Raw genomic sequence first — 14,749 nt, 5'->3', positions numbered from 1 at the left:
CACAGCCAGGTACCTCAGTCTAGAACATTCTTTCTTGGCTTTTCACATGGTTAGTTCTTTCTTATCTTTCAGGTCTTATCTAACATCAAATCCTCAGTGAGGCCTTACTTGATTATTCTGATAAGTTCCCTCCTTATTGTCTATCTCTGTACCCTTCTCATTTCTTCCTAGCACTTCATATTTTGTGAATATTTGTTTACCAGTTTATTGGCTGACTCCTGACTAAACTGTTAGAGTCAATGAGTTGGGGACTGTCTTAGTCGTCTAGTGCTTCCGTAACAGAAATATTACAAGTGGATAGCTTTAACAAAGAGAAATTTATTTTCTCACAGTCTAGGAGGCTAGAAGTCCAAATTCAGAGCATCAGCTCCAGAGGAAGGCTTTCTCTCTCTGTCACCTCTGGAGGAAGGTCCTTGTCCTCAATCTGCCTCTGGTCAAGGAGCTTCTCAGGCACAGGGACCCCGGGTCCAAAGGACTCACTCTGCTCCCTGTGCTACTTTCTTGGTGGTATGAGGTCCCCTAACTCTCTGCTAGCTTCCCTTTCCTTTTATCTCTTGTGAGATAAAAGGTGGTGCAGGCCACACCCCAGGGAATCTCCCTTTACATTGGATTAGGGATGTTACTTTAGTAAGTGTGTTACAATCCCACCCTAATCTTCTTTAACATAAAATTACAATCACAAAATGGAAGACAACCACACAATACTGGGAATCATGGCCAAGCCAAATTGATACACACATTTTGGGGGGACATAATCCATGACAGGGACTTTTTCTGTTTCCATTAACCCTGTATGCCTTATCATAGTGCCTTGTGCATAGCATTAACTACTGATTGAAAGAAAAAGAAAAAAAAAGAATGATTAATTTTGACACTTTCTTCCAAATTCTGCCCTGAGGTCAGTGGCCTACTTGTGTAAATCTTTCCTGGTTACCTCCTCCACAAGCGCACCTCCCAGGTTCAGTTTGGTTGTATCTACCTGGGTACTCCCCCTGCCCCTGGGCCCACCTCCCCATCAGAGCAGGTCACACTGCATCATGGTGCCTGCCAATGTATCCCTTTTTCCAAGCCGATGGCGAGCTTTGGGAGGGCAGGATTTTAACTTTCCTTTCTGTATCCCCAGGACCTAGCAATGTGCCTGACACATAACAATGGCTTGGCCTGACAAATGTTGGTTAAATGAATGGCTAAATGGATCAATAAATGACTAAGTGGCATTTCATAGATGCACACAAAACTCATCGGTGGAGCTACTACCTAGTTCAAAAAGAGATAGATAAATTTTGGAAAAAAATCCTGTTCTCATGCTTCTGGAGGCGGGCATGGTTGCTTGAGAGAGCCCATGAGTGTGGCTGGGAGGGACAGACAGGACTTGGAGGGTGGAGAAAGTGCAGACTAGAGTTGAAATGAGTTGAGAGGAGTAATATTGAGACAAAGAAAGGAAGAAGAGTGTAAGAATAACAGGTAACCAGCAACGTTTAGCAGAAATTCTCTGAGTCCAGCAGTCAGAAGACCTTGTTTTTATCTCTACTTCGCTACTAACTAGCTGTGTGAACCTAAGTAAGCCTCTTGACGTCTCTGGTCCTCAGTTTCTTCATCTGTAAAAATGGAATAACACCCTATCCACAACGCTGGACTATTTTTCATACTAAAACAAAATTATAGAAGTGAAAGTGCTAGTAAAGAATTTTTTTTTAATAAATGAAAGCAGAAATTATTGGGGCAAAAGGGCTAAGAGCAAAAAGATTTATGGAATAATACAGCAAAAATGCTGCCACATTGAAGAAATACTACCAGTAATTTATAACTCACAAGAAATGGATCAAAGAGGTCAGGGAAAGTTTTGTTTTCTTTTTTTTCTTTCACCAAAGGCTTGGTCATATTTTCCCAATTGTTTAAAAGACAAAAAATAATAAACGTTATCTTTATTTTGCTCAAAGTTATTCTACAGGAACTGGAAGGGTTGGGGCAGGACAATGGGTTGACAGATCAAACCTTGTCTTTGATGTAGCTAAATCGCAGGTTATTATAGTCCTGGAAAGGTTCCCTAAACTCAAGGGCCTGTGCTAGACTACCCCCATCATCTACACACTCAGCCAGGACCACAGGCACAACCAACAAGCACAGCCGAGACTCCATCCTGGGCAGATGACGAGTTTGAGGATGCAGATCAAGTGATGGACTTTGAAAGAGGTTTAAAAAGCCCATTACCAGATAAGAACAAACCTTTAAAGGCAAAACAGTGACAAATAAGAGCAGACTGCTGCTGTTATGCATACTAGTTTTAGTTAAGGCTCAAATCTAAAATCCCTCCTCAGGAAAATGGGTCAGACTTTTTAAGTCGGCCAAGTCCATATCCAGGGCCCCTTCTCCTATAGGATGCCACCACCAACCATGGCCCTTGCCTAGTGCCCTGCCGTTGCCAGCCAGGACGTCCCTCCTTGCTCCAAGCCCTTATGCCGGGCCTGCCTCACTTTCCTTTTTTGGCTATAGTTTGCCATCAGTATTGCATGTTGTTGGCCAGCATCCTGACCCTCTACTGTCCAGTCCCCCATCCCTTTGGACTGAGGCTCGCTATCTCATCCAAAGCAGACATCAGCCTATCTTTGTTTATATGCAAGTGGCAGGGGGCCAGAAGGAGCCAGCTCTCCAGGGTCAGCTCTTATGTTTTCTCTCCGGGAGTTGCTAGAGCAAGAATTGGCAAACTTTATCTGTAAACGACCAGATAGTAAATATTTTAGGCTTTACAGCCACACTGTCTCTGTCGAAACTACTCAACTTAGCTGCTGTGCAAAAAACAGCCACAGACAATATGTAAATGAATGGTCTTTGACTATGTTCCCATTAAATTTTTTTTGTGGTCTCAAAATTTAAATTTCATTTATTTTTCACATCATGAAATACTGTTCTCCTTTTGATTTTTTTTTTTTTTTCTCAATCATTTAAACATGTAAAAACCATTCATAGCTCCTCTGGGTGGAGTCAAACCACCCTTTTGGTGAGCAGACAAGCTCTTAACCATTCATACCTCCCAGGGACTCCTTCATAGCTAGCAGGCTATATAAAAGAGGCAGCAGACCAGAATTTGGCCATAGTTTACTGACCCCTGTTCTAGAGCTACACTGTCCAATACAAAGTCACTAGTCACTTGTAGCTAAATGAGCTCTTGGGAATGTGACTTGTCTGAATTGAGATGTATTAAAAGTATAAAATACACCCCAGACTTCCAAGACACTGTCCAAAAAAAAAAAGAATGTAAAATTGTAAAATATCTCATTAATTATTTGGAGTACATGTTGAAATGTTTTTTGTATGTTGGGTTAAATAAAACATATTATTATTTTCACCGGCTTCTTTTTACTTTTTTAAATGTAGCTACTAGAAAATTTCCAATTGGATATGTGCCTCACATTATATTTTTAATGGATAGCATCACCTTGGAGGCAATACCTCAGACTTGGAGATAATCGAGTCCACCATCTCTTTTCATGAATGGTGATCTGAGAAGTGAAGTACTCTCCCAAAATCTCAAAGGTGGTTGGCACAGAGACCTGTTCTTCCTGTGCTCTCAGCCTGTGGCATTTCCATCATACCACTTTGACCCAAGGGGTTCTGATAGTGAGCAGTGGACAGGAGAGGACCTGCATTGACCCCACAGTCACACCAAGTAAAAAAAAAAAAAAAATCATATGTCATCAAGTCGACTCCAACTCATGGCAACCCCGTGTATGTCAGAGTAGAACTGTGCTCTGTAGGGTTTTCAATGGCTGTGATCTTCCAGAAGTTGACTGCCAGGGCTGTCTTCCAAGGTGCTTCTGGATGGATTCAAACTGCCAGTCTTTTAGTTAGTAGCCGATCACTTAACCATTTTTACCACCCAGGGACTCCCGTCTAAAGTAAGCACCTTTCTTTTGTGTTAGCTGTGGATGTTGGGATAATTCCCTCACAATCTTTCTCCTTTACCTTTCAAAGTCTGGTCCTTGGATCACTGATCTGAATCCTAGGAGAGCTTGTTAAAAATACAGACTATAAGCCTTACCCCAAAAGATGTTGAATGGTGGATCTGGGATGGGGCTTTTGAGTCTGCTTTTTGACAAGAAACTCCTCAGGTAATTCTTTACACACATTAACCATTGAGTCCTGCTGTTCCTGGGATGGCTTTGGAATCCTAATATAAGATACAGAGCAAATTTCTTTTATATTCTAGGAAAATAGACTAACAGTTAAAATGGGTTGAAAGCCCTTATTTTGCAAGCACCATGACCTCTTTGAAAGAAGGTAATCACAGAGGTAATGTAATATGATTGCAGCAATAATTATAGGATAATCATGATTTTCCTTTCTTCTTTGCACACCTTCAGGTCTTTCCAAAAAGAGCAATTCTGGGTCTGAAAGGTAGCTATTGGGCCTTTGAATTCCTTGCAGATTGTGCCTTTCAATATTCTGTTGACAACATCGGCTGCACGTGGGTGCACGATATATTTTGAATAATGTTAGTCAAAATATTCATGGTGTATGTGCAGGGAATGGAGGCTTAGCCTGTACGTATCACAATTGTTGCCATGGTTGACAGTTCTGCATTCCAGTATGGGCCAGAGATTCAGTCTAACTCATGCACAGACTTTAAATATTAGGAGAGATGAATTAGAGGCTCACAATTTATTTTGCCACAAAAGTCTTCAATTTTGAGACTTTCCTGGTAATAACGGTACATGGAAAAAATTGTAGTATCTCCATTGTTGTTATGTTAGGTGTCGTCGAGTTGGTTTCAACTCAGTAGCAACCCCGTGTGACAGATAGAATGGCCTCATAGGGTTTTCTAGGCTGCAATCTTTATGGGAACAGATTGCCAGGTCTTTCTCCCGCAGATCTGCTGGGTGGGTTTAAACCACCAACCTTTTGGTTAGCAGCTCAGTGTTTAACCATTGTGCCACCAAGGCTTCTCGACATCTCCTTAAGATCTATAATTTGAAAGCATGCTCAGTACAGTCTTCATATTGTATATAAGCTAGAGTATTTTTAGGTTCCCTCATGTGTCTGTCAGTTTGTCATACTGTAGGGGCTTGCGTGTTGCTGTGATGCTGAAAGCTATGCTACCGGTATTCAGATACCAGCAGGGTCACCCATGGTGGAAAAGTTTTAGCTGAGCTTCCAGATTAAGACAGACTAGGAAGAAGGACCTGGCAGTCTACTTCTGAAAAGAATTAGCCAGTGAAAACAAACCTTATGAATAGCAGCAGAACATTGATACAGTGCCAGAAGATGAGCCCCCCGCACCAAGTTGGAAGGCACTCAAAAGACAACTGGGGAAGAGCTGCCTCCTCAAAGTAGAGTTGACCTTAATGATGTGGATGGAGTCAAGCTTTCTGGACCTTCATTTGCTGATGTGGCACAACTCAAAATGAGAATAAACAGCTGCAAACATCCATTAATAATCAGAACATGGAACGTACAAAGTATGAATCTAGGAAAATTGGAAATTGTCAAAAATGAAATGGAACCCATAAACATCAATATCCTAGGCATTAGTGAGCTGAAATGGACTGGTATTGGCCAATTTGAACTGGACAACCACATGGTCTACTATGCCAGGAATGACAACTTGAAGAGGAATGGCGTTGCATTCATCATCAAAAAGAACATTTCAAGATCTATCCTGAAGTACAATGCCATCAGTGATAGGATAATATCCATACTCCTACAAGGAAGACCAGTTAATACGACTATTATTCAAATTTACACACCAACCACTAAGGCCAAAGATGAAGAAACTGAAGATTTTTACCAACTTCTTCAGTCTGAAATTGATCAAACATGCAATCAGGATGCATTGATAATTTCTGGTGACTGGAATGCAAAAGTTGGAAACAAAGAAGAAGGATCGGTAGTTGGAAAATATGGCCTTGGTGGTAGAAATGATGTCGGAGATTCCATGATAAAATTGTGGAAGACCAATGACTTCTTCATTGCAAATACATTTTTTCATCAACATTAACTGCGACTATACACATGGACCTCACCAGATGGAATACACAGGAATCAAATCAACTACATCTATGGAAAGAGACAATGGAAAAGCCCAATATCATCAGTCAAAACAAGGCCAGGGGCTGACTGTGAAACAGACCATCAATTGCTCATATGCAAGTTCAAGGTGAAACTGAAGAAAATTAGAACAAGTTCACGAGAGCCAAAGTAATACCTTGAGTATATCCCACCTGAATTTAGAGACCATCTCAAGAATAGATTTGATGCGTTGTACACTAATGGCCGAAGACGAGATGAGCTGTGGAATGACATCAAGGACATCATACATGAAGAAAGCAAGAGGTCATTAAAAAGACAGGAAAGAAAGAAAAGACCAAAATGGATGTCAGAACAGACTCTGAAACTTGCTCTTGAACATTGAGTAGCTAAAGCAAAAGGAAGAAATGATGAAGTAAAAGAACTGAACAGAAGATTTCAAAGGGTGGCTCGAGAAGGCAAAGTGAAGTATTATAATGACATTTGCAAAGAGCTGGAGATAGAAAATCAAAAGAGAAGAACATGCTCAGCGTTCCTCAAGCTGAAAGAACTGAAGAAAAAATTCAAGCCTCGAGTTGCAATAGTAAAGGATTCTATGGGGAAAATATTAAACAATGCAGGGAGCATCAAAAGAAGATGGAAGGAATACACAGTCATTGTACCAAAAAGAATCAGTCGACCTTCAACCATTTCAAGAGGTAGCATATGATCAGGAACCGATTGTACTGAAGGAAGAAGTCCAAGCTGCACTGAAGGCATTGACAAAAAACAAGTCTCCAGGAACTGATGGAATAACAATGGGATGTTTCAACAAATGGACAAAGTGCTGGAAGTGCTCACTTGTCTATGCCAAGAAATTTGGAAGACAGGTACCTGGCCAACCGACTGGAAGAGATCCATATTTATGCCTTGTCTTAGGCTGGGTTCTCTAGAGAAGCAAAACCAGTAAAGCATATAAATATATATATAGAGAGAGATTATATCAAGGAAACAACTTACGCAGTTGTAGAGGCTAGAACATCCCAAGTCCTTGGATCAGGGTAGAGGCCTCTCCCAAGTCACACAGCCGCAGAAGCTAGCAAGCCCAAGATCGGCAGGTCGGAGAGCAAGGCTCCCACTCACGGGCTGTGCAGACTGACATATCCCAGGTTCGGCAGATAAGCTGACAGCTCAAGTCCCAAGAATGGGAGATGAGACGACAGGAAACAGCCACAGGATCCAGAGAGAGCAAAAAGCCAGAACGTCTGCTTATGTACAGATGTGGGCCACATCCCCAAGGAGACTCCCTTTCATCTGATTGGCTACTCACAGTATATTCAATCATGGGAGTGATTACATTAAAACACTGTGAATCACGGCCCAGCCAAGTTGACACAAATCTTAACCATCACATGCCTATTCCCAAGAAAGGTGATCCAACCGAATGTGGAAATTATCGAACAATATCATTAATATCACAGGAAAAGTAAAATTTTGCTGAAGATCATTCAAAAGCAGCTGCAGCAGTATGTCGACAAGGAATGGCCAGAAATTCAGGCCAGATTCAGAAAAGGATGGGGAACCAGGGATATCATCACTGATGTCAGATGGACCCTGGCTGAAAGCAGAGAATACCAGAAAGATGTTTACCTGTGTTTTATTGACTATGCAAAGGCATTCTACTGTGTGGATCATAAGAAATTATGGATAACACTGTAAAGAATAGGAATTCCAGAGCACTTAATCGTGCTCCTGAGGAACCTGTACACAGATCAAGAGGCAGTTGTTCGGAGAGAACAAGGGCATACTGCGTGGTTTAAAGTCAGGAAAGGTGTGTGTCAGGGTTGCATCCTTTCACCATACCTATTCAACCTGTATGCTGAGCAAATAATCCGAGAAGCTGGACTATATGAAGAAGAAAGGGGCATCTGGATTGGAGGAAGACTCATTAACAACCTGCGATATGCAGATGACACAACTTTGCTTGCTGAAACTGAAGAGGACTTGAAGCAGTTACTGGTGAAGATCAAAGACCACAGCCTTCGGTATGGATTACACCTTAATATAAAGAAAACAAAAATCCTCACAACTGGACCAATAAGCAACATCATGATAAACGGAGAAAAGATTGAGGTTGTCAAGGATTTCATTTTACTTGGATCCACAATCAACATCCATGGAAGCAGCCGTCAGGAAATCAAAAGACGCATTGCATTGGGCAAATCTGCTGCAAAAGAACTCTTTAAAGTGTTGAAAAGCAATGATGTCACCTTGAAGACTAAGGTGCACCTGACCCAAGCCGTGGTATTTTCAGTCATATCATATGCATGCAAAAGCTGGACAATGAATAAGGAAGATCGAAGAAGAATTGATGCCTTTGAATTGTGTTGGCGAAGAATATTGAATATGCCATGAACTGCCAAAAGAACAAACAAATCTGTCTTGGAAGAAGTACAACCAGAATGCTCCTTAGAAGGAAGGATGGCGAGACTACGTCTTACATACTTTGGACATATTGTCAGGAGGGATCAGTCCCTGGAGAAGGACTTCATGCTTGGTAAAGTACAGGGTCAGCGAAAAAGAGGAAGACCCTCAACGAGATGGATTGACACAGTAGCGGCAACAATGGGCTCAAGCATAACAACGATTGTGAGCATGGGGCAGGACCGGGCAGTGTTTCATTCTGTGGTGCATAGGGTCACTATAAGTCGGAACTGACTTGATGGCACCTAACAAGAACAACAATTTTCAGGTTAGCAAAAATTTCAGCAAAGTAATGCATTTATGGGAGAAGTAGCCACACCCCATTCCAAGAAGATAAGCATGGAGCTCCCAGTTAGGATCCAGGAAAGGGCTTCACCTGTCCAAAAAAGATTTTGATTCGGTGTGTTACTCAATATTAAATGGCCAATAAAATACTGAAGATTGTCAGAAGATAGTCAAATATTGTCTTACTTTTGTATAAACTCACACAGTGATCCATCACTCAGAATGCTTTAAGCAATTAGTGTTATCTTATTCTGATAAAGAAATGAAAACATTCCAAAAAAGAAACCATACCAAAAAAACCATGTATTTATATATTCATTCATGCATGGAACCAATGAGTGAATACCTAGTTTAACAGAAGTACCTGGGACACACAAACAGTTAAGCACTTGACTACTGGCTGAAAGGTTGGTGGTTGAAACTCACTCAGAGGCACCTGGGAAGACAGGCCTGGTGATCTGCTTCCAAAAGGCCCCAGCCTTGAAAACCCTATAGAGCAGTTCTTCTCCGCACACGAGGTCACCATGAGTTTGAACTGACTTGACGGCAACTAACAACAACTTTAATGGAAGTCACTAGGAAAAGAATATAGACCCTGTCCTCAAGCAGCTTATAATCTGGAAAGAGAAACAAAACTATTCATTGTAACTAAAATCCAAGAGAGAAAGTGACACACTCCTTAGGAAGGGTACAAGGATATATATATATATTTTAAAATATTGCCATTAAGTCGATTCTGACTCATGGTGACTTCGTGTGTTACAGAGTGGAATTGCTCCATAGGGTTTTCTTGGCAGTAATTTTTATGAAAGCAGATAACCAGGCCTTTCTTCCACAGTGTCACTGAGTGGGTTCAAACTTTTAAATTTCAAGAGCAAACCATTTGCACCATCACTTATCTCACAGTAGAGTGAAATTACTTCTATCTAGGAAGGGGGATCAAGAAAGGCTTCAAGAGGAAGTTGATCACTAACTAGACAATAGATGAGTGGTAACTTTGGTGAACGGTAAGACAGTACACAATACGGGGGAAGTCAGCACAACTTGACCAAAGCAAGGTCATGGAAGCTTCATAGATACATCCAAACTCCCTGCGGGACCGAGTTACTGGGCTGAGGGCTGGAGACATGGTCTCAGGGGATATCTAGCTCATTTGGCATAACTTATTTTATAAACAAAATGTCCTACATCCTACTTTGATGAGTAGCATCCAGTGTCTTAAAATCTTGTGAGTGGCCATCAAAGATACTCTACTGGTCTCACTCCGTCTGGAGCAATGGAGAATGAAGAAAACCAAAGACACAAGGAAAAGATTAGTCCAAAGGGCTAATGGACCACATGAACCACAGCCTACATGACACCAAGACCGGAAGAACTAGATAGTGCCTGGTTATCACTACCGACCGCTCTGACTGGGATCACAAGAGGGGGTCCCAGACAGAGAGAAAGAAAAATGTAGAACAAAAAATCAAATTCACAGAAACAGACCAGACTTACTGGTCTGAGAGAGACTGGAGGAACCCAGAGACTGTGGTTCCTAAGGCACCCTTCCTCCCTGGAACTGAAGCCATTCCCAGAGACCACCTTCCAGCCTAACAGTAGACAAGCCCATACAATAAACAATAACACCCAAAAGGAACGTGCTCCTTAGAACAATTATATGAGATCAAAAGGGCTATATTTGTCCAAAAGCAAAGATAAGGAAGCAGAAAGGGGTAGAAAATCAGGACAAAAGGAAGCGGGAAACCCAGGGCAGAAATGGGAAGAGTGCTGACACATTGTGGGGAATGAAACCAAGGCCATGAAACACTTCATGTACAAATTATTGAATGGGAATCTAATTTGCTCTGTAAACTTTCACCTAATGAGCAATGAAAAAAAGAAGAAAGCAAGAAAATGGTCTTTGAACCAGTCATGAAGTATCGATTTTGGCTAAGAGGCCATGAGGGAGGTAGAAAAAAGAGAAGGGCATTTCAATCAGAAGGGTGGAGGGAAACTGTAAGCATGTAAGGGGAATAGCCTGTAGTTTGGTTTGCCTGGAGCATGGTGGGGTAGGAAGGGTGGTGGAAGGTGGCTGCCTTACAAAAACACTGAAAATCACATACGGTCTGGAAAAATGAGAGCTTTAAACTGAGATTCTTTAAACCTAAAGGAAAATCAAATTTTCAGTAAGGGGAAATTAGAATTTACAAATCTTGAATTATTCAAATGAAAGACTGCTCCTTAAAGACTGAAGAGGTAGCATACAATCAAGAACCAGTGGTACTGAAGGACGAGGTCCAAGCTGCACTGAAGACATTGGCGAAAAACAAGGCTCCAGGAATTGATGGAATACCAGTTCAGATGTTTCAACAAATGGATACAGTGCTAGAAGTGCTCCCTCGTCTATGCCAAGAAATCTGAAAGACAGCCACCTGGCCAATTGACTGGAAGAGATCCATATTTATACCCATTCCAAAGAAATGTGATCCCACAGAATGCAGAAATTATTGAACAATATCATTACTATCACACACAAGTAAAATTTTGCGGAAATTTACTTTTAATTTGTAAAAGCTGTTGCAGCAGTACCTCAACAGGAAACTGCCAGAAATTCAAGCTGGATTCAGAAGAGGACATGGAATGAGGGATAACACTGCTGATGTCAGATGGATCACAGCTGAAAGCAGAGAATACCAGAAAGACGTTTACCTGTGTTTTATGGACTGTGTAAAGGCATTCAGCTGTGTGGATAATGACAAATTATGGATGGACCATGAGTCTACTATGGGGTGACATTTCCTGGTGCCTAAATTTCAGATTTCAGAGGAGTGAGTAAAAATGTCAGAGCTTGCTTTCGAGAGGGCCTAACAAGTATGTGTATTGTTTGTAACATACTGAGCAACATGCCTAAGAACCATCATTATGTGTATTTGTAGCACTGAATGGCCTGGATCATAAGTGAATTTGATCTCAGGGATCTAAAATCTTCAACTGATGAGATAGAAAACTCACACTACATTAGTCCTGTTTTGTCCCCAGGGTTGGGCTGAGACTTCAAGGTTTTTGAGAGCCAGGACTGAATAAATTAGTTATGCAAGTGTCAGGGCCAGGCTAAAACAACACGGCCTGAGTAAATATGATGTTGAACTGGAAATGGAATAACAGGGAGCCGTGGCTGGCCTAGGCAAAAAGAGAAAGTTGAAATTGCTTGCAAGGGAAAAACACCAAAACACTCAGCTCTTGGGAGTAAAGGAAAATAAGGAGATTAATAGCTGGGTAGGAGAGATGGCCAAATCTAGGAGGCCATAATAATCCTATCTGGAAATGCTGAGTTAAAGCTGAATTCTATAACCAATAATTTAGATTTTTCAGATTAGAGAGTTGCAAGGAATAATCCCAAGAATCCCTAAAGAAATGCAATGGACAGAGAGCAAACAGGTTAGCACAGGTCTCAGTAGGGGCTGTGGTTAACTTTTCTGGCTCCTCTAGTGTTTTCATTTTCTTCTCTAAGAGTGTTCTTTTCATGACCTAGATGATGTCTGAGGAAATCTGTTGTAACAGGGCAATGAGGTTCTCCATGGCAACATGAAATTGGGACTCCTCAGGGCTTCCCCAGGACCACTGTGGGCCAATTTTCCAGAACTGCTTCCACCCTTACAGGATGAGGTTTCTCCACGTGGACCTCTGACACCAATAGTTTGGGGACACCTCCAAAGAGACCTCCCTCTCTCCCCAGTTGCTCTCATCCAAGCAAGCTCCTTCTTCCTCTAAAGCCTAACCCCAGGCCCTCCTCAGAGGTTTCCTCCTCAAGCTTCCCCTGAGTTTACAGATCTCAAATGTTTCAAAAATAAACACCAACACTAAGGAACAGTCAAGACCTGAAAGAAATCAGAGTCAGAAAGAGGTCTTGCCTTGGATAATGACAAAAATAATCAAACCCCTTCATCTTCCTCAGCATTAAAGCTCCTGTCCCTGGAGTGCTTCACTAAGGCACAGTGCTGGCCAGGGTGGGGAGGGCTGATGACAGGTCTTTTTGTCCCTCTCAGCATACCAGTGGTGTGTGGGAAGAAATGGAAGTATTTTCTCACTCTAGTATGTCTTTGTAGTGTCCTTACTTTTCTTCCACTGCCTCTCTTCATCTTGTTCCTATCCATCTCCCTATAACCAGTCCTCTGCCTTTAGAGATTTCCCCAGTAACCAGAGCTTCCAGAATGAGGTGGGAATAGGTAGGGGGCAATAATCCTACCAGAAAAGGTAGTTAAATATATTTTTCAATCTTTCTGACTTTATACTCCCATAAGTGGGAAATTTAAATCCATAAATACTGCTATTGCTAATACTACGACTCCTAATTATTATTATAATTGAATATACCCTTGGATTGCCAAAAGAATGAACAAATTTGTTCTGGAGGAAGTACAACCAGAATGCTCCTTAGAAGCAAAGATGGAAAGACTATGTCTCACATACTTTGGACATGTTATCAGGAGGGAACAGTCCCTGGAGAAGGACATCATGGTTGGTAAAGTAGTGGGTCAGCGAAAAAGAGGAAGACCCTCAAAGAGATGGATTGATACAGTGGCTGCAACTATGGGCTCAAGCATAACAAAAATTGTGAGGATGGCGCAGGACTGGGAAGTGTTTCGTTCTGTTGTGCATGGGGTTGCTATGAGTCAGAACCGACTAGACCACACCTAACAACAACAACATTTATTGAAAGCTTACTAAGTTCCAGGTACTGTTCTAAGTGTTTTGCAAGTATTAACTCATTCAGTCATCAGAATAAACTCTGAGGTAGGTGCTATATTATTAGCCCTATTTGACAAGTAAAGAACTAAAGCACAGAGATGCTAAGAGAATTACCCAAGGTCACACAGCTATGATGTGGGGAACCGGAACTCAGGTCCAGGCAGTCTGGCTTCTGCCCTACATAACTACCTCTAACTGATGCAGTGTCTCATCCTCCTCTTAAACTTAGTCACGTTTCACGGCATGAGTATAAACCTAAAACTGAATTAGCACGTAGTAGGTCTCTAAGGAAAACCCTCAGTGACATGAATTGACAGAATAGCCGCAATAATGAGCTCAAACAGACCAATGCTCATGAAAATGGCCCAAGAATCAGGCAACGTTTCGTTTTGTTATACATAAGGGTGCCATGAGTCCGAGCTGACTTGACAATAACTAACAACAAACCTTTCACCGCATGTATTCAATCTGTATGCTGAGCAAATAATCCGAGAAGCTGGACTACATGAAGAAGAACACTGCTTCAGGATTAGAGGAAGACTCATTAACAACCTGTGATATGCAGATGATGCAACCTTGCTTGCTGAAAGCGAAGAGAACTTGAAGCACTTACTGATGAAGATCAAAGACCACAGCCTTCAGTATGGATGACACCTCAACATAAAGAAAACAAAAATCCTCACAACTGGCCAATAAGCAGCATCATGATAAACGGAGAAAAGACTGAAGTTGTCAAGGATTTCATTTTACCTGGATCCACAATCAACGCCCATGGAAGCAGCCATCAGGAAATCAAATGACACAGTGCCTTGGACAAACCTGCTACAAAAGACCTCTTTAAAGTGTTCAAAAGCAAAGATGTCACTTTGAGGACCAAGGTGCACCTGCCCAAGCCATGGTGCTTTCAGTCGCCTCACAGGCATGCAAAAGTTGGACAATGAATAAGGAAGACCAAAGAAAAACTGATGCATCTGAATTATGGTATTGGCAAAGAATACTGAATACACCATAGAACGCCGGAAGAACAAACAAATCTGTCTTGGAAGAAGTACAGCCAGAATGCTCCTTAGAAGCAAGGATGCATACTTTGGACACGTTATCAAAGCGAGCAGTCCCTAGAGAAGGAGAAGGACATCATGCTTGGTAAAGTAGAGGGTCAGTGAAAAAAAGAAAGACCCTCAATGAGATGGATTGACACAGTGGCTGCAACAATGGGCTCAAACATAGCAACGATTGTGAGGATGGC

This window comes from Trichechus manatus, unplaced genomic scaffold (genome assembly GCF_000243295.1).
Source record: "Trichechus manatus latirostris isolate Lorelei unplaced genomic scaffold, TriManLat1.0 scaffold00021, whole genome shotgun sequence".
NCBI lineage: Eukaryota > Metazoa > Chordata > Mammalia > Sirenia > Trichechidae > Trichechus > Trichechus manatus.
The sequence above is the reverse complement of the archived record's forward strand: the minus strand, read 5'-3'. Positions refer to the sequence as shown.